General features: G+C 40.5%; 1 long non-coding RNA gene across 1 annotated transcript in view; it reads right to left on the bottom strand.

The window, feature by feature from the left end:
- The window catches only part of LOC119567408, a 31919-nt gene extending 16952 nt beyond the window's left edge, over positions 1–14967 (bottom strand). The window contains exons 1-6 of the long non-coding RNA XR_006284922.1: positions 14428–14967; positions 13016–13323; positions 11879–12121; positions 8433–8664; positions 7783–7838; positions 138–3820 (exon numbers count right to left, since the gene is read on the bottom strand). This is a non-coding gene — a long non-coding RNA (uncharacterized LOC119567408). The remainder of the gene's footprint in view (positions 1–137; positions 3821–7782; positions 7839–8432; positions 8665–11878; positions 12122–13015; positions 13324–14427) is intronic.
- Positions 14968–21010: the final 6043 nt, after the last annotated feature.

Below are 21010 nucleotides of genomic sequence, written 5' to 3'. Positions count from 1 at the left end.
GTGACAATTCAAACACACCTTCCCACTTTTCAGTATTTGCCCATTGCTGTTCTGGATTCTAGAGTTAATAAATGCAGGGGTGGGGAAGAGAGGAAAGAAGGTCACTCATCCCCAAGGAAAGCAGTCTCTCATGTCACCTTTCTGTGTGCTGGGAGATCCACACCAATCAGGCTCTGGGGCACATAGGGATTCATGCCGTGTTATCCGTGGGGCGGAAAGTCTTCACATCAGCAGAAGCTACAGTTCTAGGTGACTCAGGAGCAACTCTGGATCGCACTAAAGGAACTAGCGACATGGTTTTCATTAAATGAGAATCTTTTGTGTAGAGGACGTGAAAGACAGTAGAAAAGAAGTCAAATGCAGGGCACTCCATGAATTTACAGATGCTGGAGGGGGAGGAATAAAATGTCAGTTTCCCAGAAATGGCTGGTCACAAAAGACACATGTATGACTTTGCTGTGTATGTTTCTTAAATAAAGTGTGTTATTTTGTTGCCATGAACTCCAGTCTTCAATAGAAAGATTGATGGACAATGAATAGCCTTTAAAAAATAAATATCTTTCACTGGCCACTTTCTATGCCATTCCTTTTAACTCCGAGAACAGGGGGCCACAACTTTGAGCCAATCCTTAGCTGCTGGAACAGTCCTTGGAGGCTGTAGGCACCCAGGTGTAGGGCAGTGCAGGTCTCTCTGTTCTGTCGTGCAGTGAAGACCAGACCAATACCTAACAATCCTGGAACTGATCAGGGCAATGTATAGGTGGCTTATAGCTACCTTTATACCCCATCCCGAATTCTCCTACCCTAGAGCGGTAATGGGTGCAGCATGAGCAGTCCCCAGGATCTGGCCCATTGTCCTTCTATTTGTATGGGACTGATAATAAATCTTTTTCAGGGCCTTTGTAAAATATGCTAGGGTGCTCACGCTGTGTTTTAAGATGTGGATTTGTTTGAGGATTTAAAAAAACAAACAAACAAACAAAAAATGTCCTTTCCATAACAGACCAATGTCAAGGTTCTTACACCCACTTTTTCTCTCTCATATTTTGTTTGCAAAATCCATGTGATTCTTTATAGGTGCCACCACACCCACAAAAATATATCCTTCAGGATATTTATTCCCCTCAAAATACAAATTATTCTGTTCCCCAGTAGTTATTTGTTTTGCATACAGTTACACAGCTGAATCAGAAGCAGCAAGATATGAATAAATATATAAATAATGGAAACACTGAGGTGTAGTTTCTCACGTTTAACGTAACACAGGGGAATACATTTTTATAGCAACCCAGTAAATGTTGTAAACTGATGTTTTCAATTGCAGTGACTCAGAATTAACTTCTAACTGATATCTAAACTAGTTGCAGCTTTTTATAGTCTCATGCTTTAAAGCCATAATGATTTTTTTCATCAGCTGTAACAGAAGAAATTATATTTTACTAGGAGTTAGTAGAGGTAAACCATAAAAAAGGTAAAACTGAAACCACTTATAAATGATTATTTTTGTTCCACATAACTTCACTGAGTGATATAGAGGACATAACCCTTTTACCTTATAGGAATGTATATGTGCAGTTCTTTACAAGAGCGTGTACATTGTTTCCCAATACTTAGGGCGTGTGATAATTAAGGGAAAATGTACAAAAAATGTAAGAAAAAGAAGGTTCTCCTTTCGTGTAATGGTAATTCAAATATTATTTAGCCAAAGCAGAGCTTTTGTGTGTGCCTTTTTTTAATAAAAACTGATTCCCCCAAATAATGTGGACATTGCACACACAAGTCCGTCCCCCCTTACAAACAATCCAGGGTCACATGTCTTTAAAAAAAAAAAAAAAAAAAAAAAGATGAGAGAGCAGAAAATGCCACCATCTGTAGGTCAAAGTTTCTTTCTGATTCTTCCATGAGAGGGACACTTTGTGGGATTCTGGAATGTGAAGTGTACACCTTGCAGATTCTGACTGGACAAACCCACTGACCCTGGAATGTCTTCTCATTTGTTATTATTCATTATTTGTACTACAGTAGTGCCTGGAGGCCTCAACCAAGATCAGGGACCTATTATGCTTGCCACTGTAGAAACACAGAGTCCCTACTGCAAATTGCTTAGAATCTAAATAGACAAGGCAGAGAAAGGGTGGGAGGGGAAACAGAGGGTGCATCTATACTGCAAATAAATGCATTTCAGCTGACTCGGCTTGTGGGGTTGAGGCTACAGGGCTGCTTAGTTGTTGTGCAGACACTTGGGGTAGGGCTGGAGCCCAGGCTCTGGGACCCTCCCTCCTCGCAATTCAACAGCCCTGTAGCCTGAGCCTCGCAAACCTAAGTCAGGTTTCAGAGAAACAGCCGTGTTAGTCTGTATTCGCAAAAAGAAAAGGAGTACTTGTGGCACCTTAGAGACTAACCAATTTATTTGAGCATAAGCTTTCATGAGCTACAGCGAAACACGGCTGCTACTCTGAAACTGATGAAGATATAAACTTTCTACCCCTATATCCGGCAGAACCAAAACACCTGGATTCAAATGCTTCTGAACTTGGAAGTTTAAAATTCAAAACTGAAGTTCCTAGTGCTTAGAGCTGACTTCTTCAGGAACTAGGTTAGAGCTGTGAACTCTGATATGAGCCTGGATCTTGGGTTTGGATCCAGGTTTTTGGTTTGGGTCCCATCTCTAATTAAAAAAAGAAAAAAAGAAAAAAAAAGGATAAAAAGAGATGAAAAGATAATTGCAGAAACTTAAAAGCCACTGCTGCATTCTTTTAAAATTACAAATTAAGCTATAAGTGATTCCAAACTATGCTGTTTTTATTAAAAATGACCTAATAATCTCATTTTCCTTTCCTTTCTTTTATTTTGGAATTTATTCTATATCCTGGTAATCACACACAGAAATTACACAACACTGCACTGGGTGCTCCTGACAATATAAACACAATTGTTTATCCAGAAGCATTGTAGGTTCATGCAAAAAAATGTCATTTAAAGCTTGTGGTCAGATCAAGAAACCACAAGTATAATTGTTTGTTTATCCAGCCAAACATTATTGTGTAGTGTATGTTTATGGGGTTGGTTCTTTCCCCCCTTCTCCCACCCCCTGCATTTATTTATTTATTTGTAATCCATTTTAAATTAGAGTTATAGAGTGAAAATAAATGATTAAAGGAAAACAAATATGTCGATTCATGTGGAAGGATGTTTTAGTATGTAAATTATTTCCTTTGTCGTAGCTTATATTTCTTGTTTTTATGCTTCCATAGAGGCTCCATGATAACAGGGCCCTTTGGTGGAATTTCTACATATTTTCTCTTTAGTTCAGGGCAGCTGGTTTCTTTCCTCTCTGAGGAGAAAGCTGAAGTATATTTATCACTCCAGCAGTGACTCAAAACAAACAGGAAGTCTTCATCAGCAGACTCCTGGGCAAGGCAGATACTAAGGTACTGGCAGAAAGGAAACAGAGGCCTTCGTCTGTGGGAGTCAGACATACACAGTATATTGTAGTTACAGCAGATAACTAGATTAGAGATCCACCAAATTATTTTTAAAGTCTTTTTTAAAAAGAAGAGAGATCCCAAGATATTTGCAGGGCTTACTGATACCGTGGGTTCCTATGAAGTTTCCCACCAAATTTTAGTTTGTCAGAGGAATATGAACTGCCCACCAAGTGTCTGACACTCTTGATGAACCTGTGTGCAAAAGGAAACCTGTGAGTGAGCTATTCTGAGAGTTTTCACTTTGATCTGGTTGCTTAGGAAAACTACTCCTTTAGTCTGAATAATTTCTTCTTTTAAAGCAGGGCTTTCCGGTAGGGCTGGCCTTCACATGACTGTAAGAGAGAGAGAGAAACTCAGAAAGTGTTGACCATTAAAATGAATATTGATATTTGAAGATAGTTTTTAAAATTACGTGCGTTTCCACAATTGTGAGTGCATCAGGCATTGATCCTCACTGAAACTTTATCTCCACGGGCGACTAGAGAGGGCCAGAGAAGTGGAAGCATAGTACTGCTAAAACTCATATATATACACATGGGCCAGCAGTGACTTTATCAATCCCCATCTTCTGCAGAATACAGTGCCTCATTCTGATTGCCCTAGGATTGATTAGGGCAAGAATGGGCAACTTTAAGGCAGCACAGGGCCACAAAATCCACTAAACCCTTTGGCAGACCGTACTTTTTTTTTTTTTTTAAGTGACTACATATTACATAACTCAAAAATCTTTGCTACAGTATGGCATGTTAACAAACACTTAACCATGAATTAACAGTGGAAAACTGAAGTTCTTAAATATAAAACCCCTTATTGCACAACCTTAAAAAGGGTTTACACAAAACGGTTTAATTCTCTGCTGATGTGCAGAGAATTAATACATGAAAACAAAACAACAGAACATCGTTCTTAACATTTTTCCTCTGCTGCTCCCAGTCTCTGCCTCCACTCTATTTCCCCATGGACATAGGCTCTGCCATGTGGGGTGGAGTCCAGGACTGGGAGCAGGACCCCATGCACTGGATCGCAATGCCACTCAGATTTGGTTTGGCCACCCCTCCATTATGCCAATAGGAAAGGGACTCCGCCATTACACCACCCAGCTCTGGTTACTTCCTCCTCATTGGCAGAGATGCTCCACAACCTGCCCACTGCTGGATGGGTCTAGCCAGAAGCTCTCAGCTCCCAAACAATCAGCCAATAGGGAGGCAGTAAATGGAGCGTGTGGGGTGGGGTGGAGTCAGAGCCTGTGTTGATGGGGAAGCAGAGGCTAGCAGAGCAGTCTGAGGCAGCAGCAGCTTTACTGAAAGACTGTGGGCAAGCCAAATAAAATGATATGGCAGTCCAGGTGCCACTAGTTGCCCACCCCTGGACTGGGGGACTATTTGACACATTCTTTGTTTGTTTTAATTATAAATTTTTCTCGATGTCAAAACATTATTTAAAATACTACAGAACACCTTAAAAAGAGAGGGGAAAAAGAGCCCGTACATACCAATACCCCTCCTCCAACAAAATAAAACAGAAAACCAATATTGGTAGTAAACTACAGATACGACTCAAAACCCATTAGCAAAGATTGCTTAGAGGCCTCTAAATTACTTTTGGTTACATACCTATAGTCTCCATTTTTAAAAACAATGTGTTGTGAAGCTCCAGTCCAGCAAAGCATTTAAGCACGTTTCACATGAAGCATCTGAGCAGACACATTGGCGTCAATGGACCTACTCACATGCTTAAAGTTAAGTATGTGCTTAACTGATCTGCTGGACTGGGACCTAACATATTGCACTTCAGGCTCATAGCACTGACACCTATGTCACCCAACCCCATGTAAGATATTCTGTAGGAATGATTTCTCTAACTGTGAAGAAAGTTAAAACTTCATATGGTCTTATTTCAGTGATAAAATTTATTTTGGGCCCAAGCTCTTGGGTTGGCAGGAAGCGGCAGTACTGTAGAGATCCCCTCCTTTTACCCTCACAAAGTATGGGTAAGAGGGCAACATGATCAGCCCCTCACAGAAGAAGAATGCCTTGTGCAACCCCATCTGGCTGGCTCAATACAAGCACTGAAGGGCCCATGCCACAGAGGAAGCCTTCTTTGGGACCAAAAGAACAAATCATTCTGGAGGAGCTATGGAAGAATGAGTCCAACAAGAGGGGAAAACTGGATGCTCTCAAAAATACCCATCCCCAGATTCAGGAAAGCTGAATGGGGGTGATGAAGTCTACCAGTCTCAGCCTTCTCTCTACTTCCCCTCACTGTCCCAATGGCCTTTCACAGTCAAATCTCTCAGAAATGGAAGCTCAGTTGGTTCCCTTGGCACCCCTCACTGTCACTCCTGGTTCACTGTCCACTAGGAACTAACAATTCCTATTAAATCCCAGCTGTGGCCTACCTTTTACCCTCACAATACAAAAGCAAGATAGCAAGAATGCAAGAGTGCAAGAGCATCTCTTCCACTTGACTGAACATTCGCTCTGGATTGCATCATGGATTTGGTCCCCAAAGTTTCCTGGCAAGTCTGGGATAGGTTTTAGAGCTCCGTCTCTCATAGACACCCTTGCTCTCAGTGTCTTCCTCTTAAACCTCCTGAAGTATCTTCTAGACTAGTGGCTTTTCTGTATCATTCACATACAGCTATGAAGCCACCTCTTTCCTTCCTACATAGAATTCAGGAAGTTGCCATTATCTCTAACTCTCCCTGGAGCAATGTGCTTGTCTTTTATTATAACCTCATGCGTCTTCCAGAAGCTTCTCAGTTTATTGACATGCCTTCTCCCCATTCATCTCTCTTAATTCAGGCACATGCAGACACACACTCCCAGCATGTTGCCATTTTCATTGTATGCCCGTATTTCCTTTTAACTGACTTCATGCACATATTCTCTGCTTGTGCCAAACTCATTAACCTCAGCTTAGCAACAATTTTCTGCAGAGACTTTGTTCTAATACATTTAGTTATGATGATTTCACATTCCTTAATACTTTTTTCAGAGTTGGGCATGTGCACAATGCTGTCACCATAAGTTATGTAAAAATCATGGGCCCCAGGCACAAATTCGGTAGGTGAATCCTTTTGCAGATCAGTCTCCTACTCCCTCAAGTCTGACTTTAATAACACATTGCACTTTTATTGCACCTTCCATCTAAAGATCTCAAAGCACCATACAAAGGTGTGCAAGCACTATCGTCCCCAAGAAACTTAAGTCATCGAGAGATGGAGAGATGGGCTCAGTCACATAGGAAATCAATGGCAGGGCTGGGAATAGAACCCAGCTCTAATAACTCACAGTCCAATGCTTTAACTACATCATCGCACCTCAGAGAGGTTGTGGATAAATTTTCCGCCGTTAGGGCCAGATTATAGCATGGGGCTATAAGACTCAAGATGGGAACAAATTAGCAGCTCAAAATGTGCTGGCTGACTGGCAACTGTCACAGTTTTGGTGATCTCATTATCTGGTCTACACACAACCAGACATAAAATAGTTGATGCCACAGGCCTTCTGAAGCTGTTGTTTCAGTGCTATAGGAGTATTGGTACCAAGGATGAAACTATTCTAATCTTGATTGGTTGGCTGAAGGTAATTTTCCCCCTGTATTGCTGTCTGTCATCTTGTTGTTTCTTCCCTCATCTACTTTTGTTTCTATTTTTCTTTGAGCTACTTTATGTAGCGACCCCACGCTGAACTCGTCACTCCACAATATATTGCGCAGTGTCCAAAAAATCTGATTCTGGAAATTTGCCAATGTGTCATGCTGTACTGAACTTAAGATGCCATTCTGAATCTGTACCACCCATCTACTTGACAACTGGCTCAGAATGAGAAATAATACATGGGACAAACAAACAAAAAACAAAAGACAGGGACAGCCTCAGGAAAAGAATCCACATGCATACTTACACATTTAATTGACTCTAACCAAAGCCCCTTTTTTAAAGGAAGTATTTTCCAAATGAATACTGATATTTAAATCATAGTCGTAACAGAGGGTCAAAAATAAAATTGGGAGTGGTGAGGGGACAAGCATTTGGAAGCCAGAAACAAAGATTGGCAGTTGAAAGCAGCAAGAAAAGTGTTATGCATGCGACTTCTTATGTCTTGCTTGACTTTGTGATGACAAAAAAAAAAAAAAAAGGACTGTCTCTTTTTCTCAGCTCAGTGATTACAGCAAACCCACAGTGCCAGCTTCAGACTGGCAAGGCAACTAGCATTGCACACAAAAACAAATTCATTGGGGTTTTTTTTAAGCTTAGATTGATTTAACTGTGAAGGTCTCTCACACTCACCCATTTCCTCTCCATCATTTGAGGGATATTTCTCCTTCTTTTGTCCTTCTTTAAAGCTAACAAAATAGTAAACAAACGAGGAATGAGAAAAGTATATTCCATGTGTGAAACAAATGTAGATTATGCCCCTCATAAAACTCACCAGGTTTAAGAGCACCAGTGAATGAAGTACAGCAATGCTACTGCTGCTGAGAGTTATTTTGTCATACCTCATAGCCCTGAGAGGTGTTGGTACTGCTATTTAATTGTCAGCAGATGAAAGTATTTCCAAGAGAGGCACTCTCCACTCTGTCTTTCCCTTTAGATCCGACATTTCTGATACCCTTCCCCCCCCCACACACACACATTCCATCCAGCTGTTTCAGCTGAAAGAACAAACAAATCAGCATAGACTTATTTAAAGAGATCTGAACCCTTAACATATTTTAGCCTGCAGGGCCCTATTCTGACTATATTGACACTCTGTCTATCTGAATATTAAGAATTGTAATTTAGACATAACAGTGTTGGGTCAAAGGTCCACTTTTTAGATATGGAAAGCTGGGATTCATCTATCTGGATTATTAGCGTATTATAATTTTTCTTGAACAAATACACTAACTTCAGACAATGCAGAGGAAATGCTGCTTCCTATTTATGTTTGAGCTTACCCATATCTGCCCTCATGAGAGGTCCATTCCAGCAGGTCCAGAAGGATTGTCCATTATAATGTATTGTGCGCCCAATGGGGACCACTAGACATTGTAGGATTTGGGAGACTGCAGGAATGCACTCTGCACTTTTCCGTACGAACCACTGACCCTCATGCATTACTTCAAAGTAATGAAATAGTAAATGATCTTTTTCCAAAGCAATGTTCAATAGCATGGATCTGCTTTTGAGCTACAAAAGTTATAGATCATCCATTAATAAATTCTGATCTCTCATCAGGATCCCAGCCCCATGTGTCTTCCGAATTCATTTTTCTTATTTTGGGATACAGAGACTCAGAGATATATTCTGATCTTGTTTACACCTTTGCAAATCCAAAAAGTTCTTTAGAAGAAATGCAATTACTCCAGACAAACTTAACAAGATCAGAATATGTCCCATCGAACGTATCCCCTTATTCTATCAACAAAATGGGACAAATTCTGTTCTCAGCTACATCATGTAAATCTGGAGTAACTGCAATGATGTCACTGGAATCCAGTATAGCTGAGGGCAAAACTTGGTCCACCATGTGCATTTGGTACACCTGCAGGGAAGATAAGGCGGCAGGCTTCGAAGAAAAGTAATAGTATCAGGATTACTAGAGAGTGTATATAGTCAACCGAGCCAGTTTGACCACCCACTTCTGGGGAACAGATGCTCTGCACATCAGCCTGACAGAGAGAAACAGTCATTCTCTTCACATTATAAAGATACATACATAAACCATAACTGAACCGTCAAGATGCAAGCATGCCTAAACTGAGTAACCATATGATTCCATTACCGTCCATCAGTCCCTCTCTACTGTTCGTTACCCTCTCTCATTAGGCCACATCTAAAATTCAGATTGTAAGCTCTTTGTGGGCAGGGTCCTTATATTTCTGTCTGTAAAGCTTAAGCACTCTTTTCATAAAAAATAATAAGTGATTTGGTTGCTTGGGGCATTTTCTCCCCAGAAATATTCTCATAGGTTAAACAAAATGTTGGTGTCGGATAAGAGTGGGTAAAAGATTTTTGATAAAAGAACTGGGTGAAGAAATAGATGCATTTACAGGTTCCTAACTCTTCCCTTGCCATTGAGCATCTACCACCGTTTTCCCAGACCTGTGCCCCACAACTTAATATTGATTGAAGCAGTAATAATTTAGGATGCTCTTTTGACTGCTCTTTAGACATTTTTAAGGCCCTTCTTTTTCAGGGTTTTTTGTTTGTTTGTTTGTTTGTTTTAATCTCCCAGGAATGTATCAGGTTTTATTTAAAAATCGCAAAAACCCAGGATTGTGGGGGAAATCAGTAAAACCAAAAATGAAGGGCATTGGAGGGAGGGGGCCCAGTACCCATACAGGGGAGGAAAGGGTGCTACTCACCATGTAGCAGTTGAGGAAGCCTTCCACTCCCTGCAGCAATCTGGTGGTCTCAGCTGCTGGGACCTTACTCCTGGCCCCTCTCACTCCCCCACTACACAGAGGAAGTGAACAGGGCCCAACTGAAGGGCCAGGGTTAGGAGGGGAGCAGAAAGCTGCAACTCTTGAGTACTGACCCCTGCTGGCAGAGCCTCCTCCGGACCCCAGGCCTTCAATGCAGCCCACCCACTTCCCCTGCAAAAAAATTCTCAGGTCCCAGAAAAGCCAACATTCGGGTGAAAAATGGGTAAAATCTGAATACTGACTCTTTCAAAAACTGGGGAAATTGCATGAAAATTGGTAAATACCAGTAACAAAGAGCCTTAGATAGTTTTTATTTACTTGGGGCTTCCTGATATTGGATTTCATACTGTACAACTTTCTTTCTTCCCCTAACAGTAACTAACTACAGCATGTAGCCCAAAGAGCTTACATTCTGTTTCCTAGATATGGACAGCCCATTTTACTTACAATAAAGGTCTTAGATTTTCCTGTATTTATTAGTAGATTTAGTGCTGCAAAAGGATGCCAAACATTGATATTTCTTAGCACAGTTCTCTTAAGCAAATAGATTGGTCCATCTCCCTAATGAAAGCGAAGTGAGCTCTCTCTCACACACATATATATTTGTGTGTGTGTGTGCGCACGTGCACGCTTGTGCACATTCCAGCATTTCTAAGCAATTTGGTCATCTGCTTTCTTGAACTGACAGTCATCTGCTATGTTCCGTGAATTAGAGTGAGTTGTTTAATTGAAAAGCTCATCTCAATACAAGTTCCTCTTTCTCAGCAGGTTTATTAAATATACTTTCTTCATCAACATCTATAAAACTAACAAAGTCTGCATTCTTACACACAGATTCAAAATCTAGTATAATTCCACCATGTGGCATCTAAGTCTTTAATGTTGTTTTGTCCTAACCTAATGTCAGGTTTTAGGATTTCTCAGACATGCTCTTTCTGCTTGCACTCATCGACATCTGTTTACAAAACTCATTGCATTTTTTCCCCTTCTTTATTACTTCACTAGAAAATTCCTTGCCCAATTCAGGCTTACACTCACCAGACACTGATTCATGTAAGTTGGGCTTTCTTCTATCATTAACCATTTGAGACCCATATTTACAAACTCAGTCAAGGAGAGGTACTGTGTCATGAGATCTATGAATTTATTTATTTTATGGGGTTTTCTCTGGTGTGCACCACTTTAATATCTGAGCACCTCACAGACATTCTTTCATATATCCTCCCAACCCTCCTTGAGATGTTGGCAAGTATTGTTTTCCCCATGATACAGATGAAAGCTTTGAGATAGAGTGAAATTAAGAGACTTGCCCAAGGTCATATAGGAAGTTGCAACAGAGCTGGAAACAAAAGCCAGATCCTCTAATTCCCTGTCCAGTGACTTAACCTCTGGAATGAAAGGGCCAAGCTCAGCTCTGTGGTAATATTAGCACTATCATAGCTCTTTTAATATAAACTTGAGAATGATTCACATGTTAACCAGGAAAGTACATAGAGCTCCCAATGCTGCTTTCCAAGGAAAAATTGAAGCCACCATAAAGCAGTTTGAAATTAGTCCTTGTATATAAAACAGCATAAACTATTGTACTCTATGCCTCTTTCTCCCCTCAGAGTAAACCAACCACAGGAATAAAAGTTACTCTAAGAAAAGAATAGAAGCACTTCATCTATGGATCACACACTTCAACCTATTCACTTCACATATACAAGACATAAAAGTAAGAGTTAATAGTTCCTGAGTCATTTTTTTCCCACCCATTTTCTTTTTCTTAAAAATCAAAGAACGTGAGAGCAAAGACCTTCTTTGGGCAGAGAGCAGAAAAAAAACTGTCCAGGCCATTCATTGGCAAATAGTAAAATAAATCCAAGTATCAAAAGATGATCAGAACTGTAGCTCATACAGTATTATGTCCATTCTCCTCTCCCTGTTCCCACATCACTCCTATTGATATCAATGGGAACAATACACGCACATACCTACACAGTATTAGGTCTTAGCCTACAAGCTGTTCAGCACAGTGACCCAATGAAGTCAACAGAGCTCTAAACATGGGTGCAGGAATCCACCCATGCGGAAAAGCCTGCAGGGTCAGGACCCAGTTCTTCCACTCTTACTCATGCTGATCTGTGCTCTCTTCTATGAGTAGCCCCATTGAAATTAATGGGACTCTTCACAGAGAAAGGCACTGCTGCACGCAGGTACAGGAGGCAGAGCTGAGCCTGTAGGGAAGAAAAGAATACATCTGGGTATATAGTAGGGAGAACTTATCAATAGTTTCACTTTTCTTAGTAGTCCAACACCATGCTCAGTTAAATGAATTTGGTGGTCTCAGTCCAGCTCCCACTGGACAGGGGTCAATAGAAAATCCACTATCATAATTGCTCCTAACTAACATTCTTGCTGTCAGTCTTAGCAAAAAGACCAAGAACTAACTGGGCACTGAGAATAAGTGAACCCCCCTCACCGCTAGAGGTGATCTCTCCATGGCATGATTATAGCACACTGGTGAGGGCCTCAATTGTTATCCTTCATGAGCAACACATACACTTATTAAAGAATAAGCTCCCAAATTTCTGTCCTATTCAAGGCCTTTTAATGTAAGCATTTTAGGGCAGTTTTAATCCTAATGCCAAAAACAGACAAAAACTTTTACATTGTCTCCATGTACAGGATGCCGGCTTGACATCATTTAATAAAGACAATGTTCATGCTCTCTCTCTTTGTTATCCAGTATTTGGAATCATGTGAAAAACTTGGCTGAGTATGAAACAACTTCAAAAGACACATTTCTGTGCCAGCCAGGATGCATCAAAGTAGGGAAACTAACGACCCAATTCACCTGATCCTACTAGCTGATAGAAAAGTACAGGGAAGCTGTTTTATCATTGTACCTTCCTAACACTTCCTTCCTATTCTAGATGCTATTTAAACTATTCTTGCATCCCACCAACCAGGCCTTCAGTCTGCTGCAGTTCTCAGCTTTAAGGGATGTGAAAGGAAAAGCAAAGGGAAGCCTTAAAAAGAGAGGCCTGTACGTTTCTGTGCAGTTACTAAGCAGTCATATCCTTCTGCTTTCCCCTGAAAAATCAAGTATCACCTTATCGTTTCCTCACCAAGATTAACTCCTGCTTCCTGAAGAGTATTTCTGAGGTAGAAAGCAGAGGTGGTGAAAAAAAGGGGGAGCTGAAAAGCCCAATCTGTCAAGCTCCATTTTAGAAGAAAGGAAAACTGAAAAGTGAACGTATTTAACATGAGCTATTTCCTGCACTCAGGAGGGAAGAAAGCATGCTACTAACTGTGTGCATGAGGAGATCTGCACTAGTGTTATCTCTGACCTGCAGCTTAGCCCTTGTGTCTCAGCTGCCAAAAAGCTCCTATTCAACGTTATGCTGAGTTCATCAATGCTCCACGTGTCAGGATCCTAACAGGAAAAAGCAGGACAGACAGTCACTCTATTCAACTGCCTGGGGACCCCATGACAACTAAAATCCCCTTGCAGACTGTCCATATCAACCTACGGCAGGTCAGAACATATAACCCCTCTAGAACCACAAGCTCAGGCCCACACCCTTTCCCCTTGTCAACACTGTCACTTTAAACAGAACATCTAGCCTTATCACAAAACCTGAAGTAAGTATGACAATTAAGATGGATTGCAAAGCCTGCTTGTGCTTTACAATTAACAATAACTTGGCAGCGTGTCCCACGCAACTGTTGGGTGGTATGGCAAGAACTTTATCCCTGCTTAGTACTGCATTAGCATATTTAGTAGGCTGCAAGACATAATTCCTAAGATATGAACATATTTTGTCTTTTCAAAAATCTGCAATTAAGCTATAACGTGCAGACAGCGTACAACAGGCAATGAACTTTGAAAACCCAGTTCTGTAAGGGGAGTGTGCTAAAAATGGTCCTTTTACCTTATGTCAATTATCTATTTAAGAAAGAACCTATTCAGTAATAAAAATTTTAGCATAATCTTGGTTAGGGAACAGTAACATCTCAGAAACTATAGTTGATATTCAATCCTGAATTCAATATATAAACAATGGAATGCTTAAACAGTATTTTTTTTCCTAAGCAAAGATATGTACTTGTCTTCTGCTATTTATTTTAACTTTTTGCCTGCTATCCTCAGATAATAGTTTTCATAGTAAAACAAGCTGATAGCTCCATGGTAGCCTTTTCTTCTGTATGTGAAGTCTTTCTCTCTCTCTCTCCCAAACTACATGTTATTTACACTTATTTTAACACATCTGCCAAATTAATTACCGGTAAATGCTTTAGAGAGGTAGTTATTTGGAATGTCCTGACTTTACTGGTTTCCTACACACAGCACAAGAGACACTCACCCCTCTTAGCTTTTTAAGTATGTTTACGGTATACATTATCTGTAAAATCAGACTGGGTTGGGGGGGGGAGCAAAAATCTTTCTGCGATAGCCAGGACATTGTCCTTCTTGACATCTGTGTTGCTGGTGGACAGGATATCCTGCCAAATGTAATAAGACAACTGTGTGACCCACCTTGTGAGAGAGGCACCACTAACTGATTAGAGCACAGCAGGAGAGGGTGCTGATTCTTCTAGCCTTGTGCTGCATCCTCTACATACACAAAAAGAAGAAGGAGGAAAAAAAAAAAACTCCCTTACAGAAGGGAAAGAAAAGAAAAGGCCCAGTTTAGGTGAGTAGCTCAGCTTCGATAGCAGAGAGAGCAGATGAGAGTAACAAATGCAATTTCGCATACAAAGACTTTTTTCATAAAACCAGCAGAGTAACGGATTAAACCACCTGGCAATCCTGGCAAGAAAAGAAGAAAATCTTAGGCTGTGACAAACCAAACCAGGTGTAACAGGTATAAAACTTTTGCTTTCCAATAATACCCCTCTCTTCCCTGGAATGCATTGACAGGTGCAGAAGTTCAAGTTACAGTGGGGAAGTAGCAAATAAATACACAGCATTAGTGTCTGACGTGCTTGCTGAGCAACCGGGGATGTTAATAACTGGCAAGGTACACTAATCTCTGATTGCAACATTTGGTTTACCTTAATCTGGAGGGACAGCTGTATTAAAGAGGGAATTATACTAATCAGTTCAAGGCCCTTGCATATAAAACTTCCCATTAGGCTTAAAGTACAACAGCTTACGCTCATTCTCTAGGAGCCTTACATCTGGTTCTGAATACGGCTGTCTCTCATTTGCAAGGTACAAACTGAAAACAAGGGAAGGGGGGAGGCTGACAGTTGCTGGAGGATGGCTGATAGAAGAACAAGCTACTAATTCTTTGAAATTTTTTACAGCACAAAACTAGCTGTAAGGCATCTTAATACTAAAAAAACAGGCATGTGTTATCAACCCTAGGCCATTTTTTCCTGTTACCGGAGGTGACCAACATAAAATAAAATTGATGATGTCAGTCAAAAACAGCTAAGCACAAAGCTTGGCTTTGTTATCTTAAGTCAGAAGGTATGATAGGCCGTGCCATATGGCTTTAATCCTCCTATATCTTCCATCACCTAACAGGCAACCTTCATGTAGCATGACCTTATTTGGCTGGTCTCAGGTTAGGGCTGCCCAAAGGGGATTTTTCTGTTTCTGCTATATCCAAAGGTTTATGTTGATTTTTTTTTTTTTTGAGCCCTGCAAACTATAAATCCGACTGATTACTCTGCACTCTTTTGCTTGACTGAGCCTTTACAATCAGACATCCCCGTTAACAATAAGCTCCTAATGAATCAAACATCTATGGCATTAGTTTCACCTAGCTGCCTCTTTCCCATGCACTGCAGCTCTTTGTCAGACCTGGCTTGATGAGAAAAGCTAGTGACACTTGGTGCACCTATTGATAAACAATTCAGTAATGAGGGGCATAACAAAAATTACCTAAAACAACCTGATTAAAAATGACAGGCAAAGGCTACTACAGAGCTTCACAGTTAAGGTAACTCTTGGACTTTGGGCTTGCACAAAATAATTAGGTACAACAAAATTCTTTCTAAAATTTCAGCTTTGCACTGATCTTGTTTTTTTATCTAACAATTTCATCAATGTTCAAAAAAAAAATAATCCATGATATTTTATATCAGATTCATCCTTTTTAGGAAGTTTGTGGCTCAGTGTGGTGGTGGTTTTTCTCTTTCTTTTAAATTCTACGCTGATAGTAAAGTCAGTGCTACATGTAGTTCAACTTATTGATTACCAGAAATTCCTAAATTAAAACTCAGGCTTATACTTCCTTTGTTTAAATATTGGTCTTGTTGCTTAAAAGCACATGTGGGCTGTAAATAAAGGATACATAAACAGTGAAAATGAAAGCTGGCTCCAAAGGCAAAAATAAGAACAAAATGGAAAGACTGCACCATGCTCTTAAGATGAACACAGGGATCTCTCAGTAAGAAAAAATGTGTTAAAAGAACACGCACTGCAACTCTCAAGCAAACTTTGATACAGGAGTGCAGGAGCATAACAGTGCTTGATTCAAAATCAGAAATGTGTGGGTTTTGCATTTGTGTAGCCGCATGTTGGGAGGGTTTCAACCAGTGCACAGATGCACTTGAAAATCAAATATGGACATGGGGAATGTTTTTTTTGATATAGCAAATGAGGACTGATGACATGTTTATTCTTTGCAGATGGATCCAGTACAAAACCATACTCTGCAATGAAACAATATCCACCATTTGCTGCTTTCTAGAGCTGCAACAAAATGGTGGCATAGACAGAATACACACATCTCTCTCTTTCTTCCCCATGCTCCCTACCTTGTTCATGATCCTGACACACTCAGAATGTCACTTGGTTTTATTTTTAATTGTTTTGGGAGAGAGGGATTCTATAAAGGATGTGAAAAGAAACATTGTGGTTTGAAAATAGCAGCTTATTTCCTTACTAGGTAAAGGGCAAAAGAGAAAAAATACCAAAGAAAAAAGAATTTCAATCATCATAAATATGTCCTTTTATTGTGAAAATATTTTTCTCAGAATAAATATGTACAGTTGGAATGGCAGGGTGAATGGCTGAGCCCAGTGCTCAGCTGGTGTAAACTGGCATAGTTCCATGGACATCCACAAACCTTTGATGATTTATACCAGCTAAGAATTTGGCCCTAAATTCCCAGAAATGTGTAATTTACAGTTCAGTGGTAATACATACCAAATTATGCTGGAGATGCTGATGAAAATTTAGATATATGGTAGCAATTTTTTAAAAAATACAATAGCCGTTGCTGACAATCACAAATGGCCAAATATAATGTATTGGTCTGAAAGGCAACTTCACTTTACAGGTAGTAGTAATCTTTTGTGAACATTTTCCAAGTTCTGATATATACTTTGCATTTCAAGGGAGGAGCCAAATGTTAACCATTTATTTAAAAAAAAAAAATCCACACTTTTAACAAATCAGCGATTAAAGAAAAACACATAAATTAATACGAATTTTAGGGTCTTGTATGAAAGTAATTTAACTATATTCAAATCTAACTTTATAGACACTTGACTTCCACTACTGATTATTAATAATAATCCTATTTTCCCTTATACTTTCAGCATGAATACAGAATGTCAAAGCTAATTTTCTCGTCAACTTAAACATTATCTAAAGAATTGCAAACACAATTGGATACACAGGACTTGAGCCTCCTCTCACGCAGCCTGGTTTGACAGCAGCGTAACTCCATTGTCAGATTTACACTAGAATAAATGAGATCTGAATCTGGTTCTGAATTATTGGAGTGCCAGAGATCTAATAGTAAAAATCCAACTAAAAGTACATAAATCTGCAGGTTCTTTTGACCCTGCAGTTCCTGGCACCATACCAAGTAGAAATCTGCAGTTGTACTTTCTGTGATTCTAACACCTTGTTATCATTATGGAACATAACAAAAGCCTACATTGAGTTATCTAAATGAAATAAATCTACTGGACTTCCACTGCTGGATTTTATGAGATGTATGTATACAGTAAGTAAGATATATATAAAAAATCTTTTTAACAAGTTTGAGCACGCATCTGTTGAAGACAGAGATCTAATTCTTATAGATGTTAAGGCCACTTTACACACCCTGCTCCACTTTAAGGCCCCTTTTTGCTGCCAGAATGGTACAAAGAGGCCTCATGGAAATAAGGATCAGGGCCCAAAAGTGTGAGGGAGAAATTCTGCTGTCAAATACACCTTTGTAAATTTAGAGTAACACCCTTCACTTGGATGGAATTACTCCAGATTTACAATAATGCAAATGAGAACAGAATTTGGTTCAGCCAATTAATGAAACTCCGCCTTTTGCTCTATTTATTCCAAAAGAAAACTCTAATAATCTAATTCGACATATAACAAAATCAGGTTCCTGATAAAGACCAATTAGTATTTCTTCATAGCCGTGTTAGAGGCTGTATTCATTTTAGGAAATGTGCATGCATTATGAACTCAGTTTTTATTTAGTACACATTAAAAGTAAAATTCACACACACAGTCCCTGCATAAAGTCTGAGGGAACAGATTTTGTGTATGGGAACAGGGTACACAAAATCTATCCTCCCCACCAACATGCAGAGTAGGGGCAGCCCCACAAGCCTCTGCAAGAACCCCTGGATTGTGACCCCCTACACGCACGCTATACAGTGGTCTGTGAACACTAGAGCCACATAACTGCAGATCCTTTGACTATATCCCTTCCCTTTCTTCAGCTCACGCTTCAATCCTTCCTCTCTTCTGTACTGATCTAAGCGGAGCCAGTATACAATCCGAATTCTCCATGTGCATGGGGTGCACACTATCAACGTACGTTCTTATACACAGTGGTGGCTCTGATACATTGGATAGCACTCTGCAGTAGCTTTGAGCCGCATGAATTTCAACTTTAGTGCATAATCTTTCCATGTTTTTTTGTCTGTCAGCTAATGACAAATACAAATAAAACATGCTCAGTTTCCCAGGCTCTTCAATTAAGAACTTTTCTTTTCGTTTAGATATTTAATGGACGGATTATTTACAACAAAAGAGTTACGAAAGGCCAGATCTTCAGCTGGTGTAAATCAGCATAGTGCCAATGAAGTCAGCATGGCAAGAATCTCCGGATGGCATAGAGCTACTATATTAGATTTACATCATCCTTTCCTGGTATGTGATGTGACTCCAGTGATCCTCAGCTGCTAGAATGATCCTTTGGGGCCATATTCAACTGGTGGCAACTTAGAGCAGCCCTTTGGACTGCTCTAACTTGTGCCAGCCCCCAGTCAATGAAAGGGCAGGGAGCTGCAGTGGCATAACACCATCTCCCTGTTTCCCCACCACCAGATCTGTGCCAACGGCAACTCTACCAGATCAGAAAATAGACCTATCACTAGAGTATGACATGTGAGTGTTCAGGCCCTGGATAAGCCAGTGATGGTGATGTCATGCCATTTGGCATGCTTGGCTTGTTGGATTATGTATCTGGGCAAGAGTGATAAAATTGTGACCTGCTACCTCTGTTTTGCTAGAAATGAGCGTGTTGTCTTTCATGGTGCTTCAGCTGACTCTGCTTTATTATTCATGCCATCACCATGACCACTGTTCACCATTTATTAAAAGCTGGCCAATCTAAATAGTGAATTTATATGCATGTGACGATCTCTCATTTGTTAAGTATGTTCCACACATAAAGAATGACTTCTTTAAATAAATAAAAAAAAAAGCTTAAACATTCTAGTTGTAAATGTATTTTACCTATTTGGCCTGATTCTGTTGTCACTTACAGATGTAAACAAGAAGTAACTCCACTTTAGTCAATGGAGTTACTCCAGCATAAGTGAGATCAGAATAAGGCCCAGCAAAAATAATTTAGACCAGATCCTCAGCTCCAGTACTGTTAAGGGATCTGTGCCAATTTACACCAGCTGAAGATCTGGCCCTTTCTTTTGATACATAGGAGACACTCATAAACCAGATCACTCCCATCACATCCTGAGGGTGACAGAATATTGGCAGCTTCAGTGTGAGTCTGAAGTCCAAATTCTCTTTTTAGATAACTTCCATAGGCTAGACTGGCGGTTCTCAAACTATGGGTCAGGACCCCCAAGTGGATCGCAATCCCATTTTAATGAGATCACCAGCACTGGCTTAGACTTTCTGGGGCCCGAAGCCTAAGCCCCACCACCCGGAGCTGAAGCCGAAGCCTGAGCCCCACCGCCTGGGGTTGAAGCTAAAGCCTAATGGCTTCGATCCCAGATGGTGGGGCTCACGTTACAGGCCCCCTGCCTGGGGCTGAAGCCCTTGGGTTTCGGCTTTGGCCCCCCGGCTCAGGGCACTGGGGCTCAGGCTTTGACCCCCCAACCCCAGGTGGTGGCAATTTTTGTTGTCAGAAGGGGGTCATGTGCAATGACATTTGAGAACCCCCAAGCTGGACAGCTCCATACATTGTACTGGGCCAAGACATCCATGTGCCGGACATGGCCCTAACATACACAATAAGATGCTGTAAAATTTAGAAGCCTATTCCTAAGAACAATTACAAATATATCACCTATCCTACTATAACAAATTACTGTAAAGGAAGTTTTATCTAGGGATGAGTACATCTCAAAAGATTCAGAATTTAGGTTAAACTAGGATTTGCCTCCAAATTGCAGGGACCTGTTTGGACCTTTGTGCAGGTTAAGGAAGCCCTATGGGTTATTGCAACAGAACAGAAACATTGGACATAAAAATGTCCCAACCATTCCTCTTCACCCCACAGTATACTCCCAGCCCACCCCCAGCCTTCCCCAGAATGGCCCCAGCAGCAGAGAGCACAGTGTCAGAGGAGGAGAGTTGGGACAATCCTCCAGAAAACTCCTGCAGCTGCTTTTCTGACGTTTTGTGAGAGGTGCATGGGTGCAAAGGAGCCATAGGACAACAGTGAATTGGGCCAATAGGGAATGGGACAGGGAAAGTCAGAGTGCCTAAAGTTTTTCATAACGATAAAAGCCTTTCTACCTCCTCCACTCCATTACTATACCATTCGCTATGTTCACATCCTACACAGGTACAACTCCCAGCATCACACATAATACATTGACTTGATAACCTTAGGGAAAGTTTCATCCTGCTTTGGTCCCCACATGAGCTGTCGGAGGGATGCCCCACTCCTGCA

Source organism: Chelonia mydas, chromosome 11 (assembly GCF_015237465.2).
Source record: "Chelonia mydas isolate rCheMyd1 chromosome 11, rCheMyd1.pri.v2, whole genome shotgun sequence".
Lineage (NCBI taxonomy): Eukaryota > Metazoa > Chordata > Testudines > Cheloniidae > Chelonia > Chelonia mydas.
The sequence above is the reverse complement of the archived record's forward strand: the minus strand, read 5'-3'. Positions and strand labels throughout refer to the sequence as shown.